Below are 1,819 nucleotides of genomic sequence, written 5' to 3' on the forward strand. Positions count from 1 at the left end.
ATCTTGGATAAAAAGATTGGAAAAAGAATGTTTCGAAATGTTTTTTAATTTAGCTACAGTCATTGATGAAGCAGGCAAAGGATTTGACATCAAAAGTTTGAAAACCTTAATCATTGAGCATCTGTCCAGCTTATCTGAACGGTTTGAATTTTATTTTCCTACGGAGGATGACCCACGAATAGGAAAGACATGGATCAGAAATCCTTTTGTTGAACATAAGAAAAATTTGACTGTTAAGTTGGAAGATAAAATTTTGGAGCTTGCTGCTGACCAAGGCCTAAAAATGAAGTTTGAAAATACATCATCTCTTTCCGCTTTCTGGATCAGCATCAAGTCGGAATACCCAGAGCTCACTGACGAAGCAATAAAAACCCTTCTTCCTTTCCCTTCTACTTATTTATGCGAAGTTGGATTTTCATGTTTGACTGCAATGAAAACAAAATACAGAAACTGTTTGGAAGTTTGTTCTCCGCTACGTGTGGCACTGTCTTCGTTTCAGCCACGTCTTGAGGAATTAATAAATAGAAAACAAACTCATTCATCTCACTAATTTTTTACAACAATTTTTATTTTCTAATGTCGAAATATTTTTTATTGTTATTTCATTTTGAATAAAGTTATACAAAAAAAGATTCAAATTTTGTAAAATTGATAACACTTCGCATATATATATATATATATATATTCCGCAAGCTGGGTGGCGGTCCGCGACGTTCCTGTTAAATTCGTTGCCGGCCCGCCGAACCAAAAAGTTCGAGAAGCACTGCTCTAGTCAACTATATGCTGATGATTCTTACATTTATACTTCTTTTCCTCCATCTAATCTCAATAGTGTTCTTCATAATTTATCTCTATGTCTTTCTTCAATTATCGCTTGGTCTGACTCTATGTGTCTTAAACTTAATCCTTCTAAGTTTGAATTAATTTGTTTTAATAAATCTAAACACTCAATTACTATTCCTCCTATTATCTTACCTGATTCTAAAACTCTTGATGTCTCTCATAAGTTTCGTAGTCTAGGTTTTATCTTTGATTCTACTATGTCTCTCTCTTCTCAGATTAATAGTGTTGCTAGAAGCTCTTACTTTCATCTACGTAGAATAAAAAAACTTTTGCCTTTTCTTGATGATCCTACTCTTCTCCTTCTTGTTACTTCGTTAGTCTTATCTAGGATTGATTATTGTAACTCGCTCTACTATGGTCTTCCTGACTCTATACTCTATCCTTTAAGTAAAGCTTTTAACTTTGCTGCTCGTCTAGTTGCTCATGCCCCTTTCTTTTTTCATATATCTCCATATCTTGTTCTCTTGCACTGGCTACCTATAAAATATAGAATAATTTTTAAAATTTGCACGTTCATGTATAAGTCTCAATCTAAATTATTTCATAAGTATTTATCAGATATATTAATTGAACCTAAACGCCCCGGTTTACGATCGTCTTCTTCTTCTCGCTTTTTCTTAACTCGTGTTAAATACTCTTTTGCCAAATCTGCTTTTTCTGGTCCTTTTCTCTGGAACTCTCTACCTACTTCTCTAACTACTTCTCCATCACTTGCGAAGTTCAGAGCGGATCTCAAGACCCATCTGTTTTCAAAATTCATTGAGGAGCGCTGTTGAACATCGCGGAAATAGCGCTTCATAAGCTAATTGATTGATTGGTTGTGGTCTCATTTAATTCAGTACAACTTTCTTCCGAATAACCCTAATAAGCTTAAATGTGTGAATAAAGAAAACAAAGTGTTAAAGATATAATACTTTTTAATAGTCAAAACAAATATTCAGATAATTTTATCATTAGCAAAATTGATTTATTGTTA

Source organism: Helobdella robusta (assembly GCF_000326865.2).
Source record: "Helobdella robusta unplaced genomic scaffold HELROscaffold_1, whole genome shotgun sequence".
Classification (NCBI taxonomy): Eukaryota; Metazoa; Annelida; class Clitellata; order Rhynchobdellida; family Glossiphoniidae; genus Helobdella; species Helobdella robusta.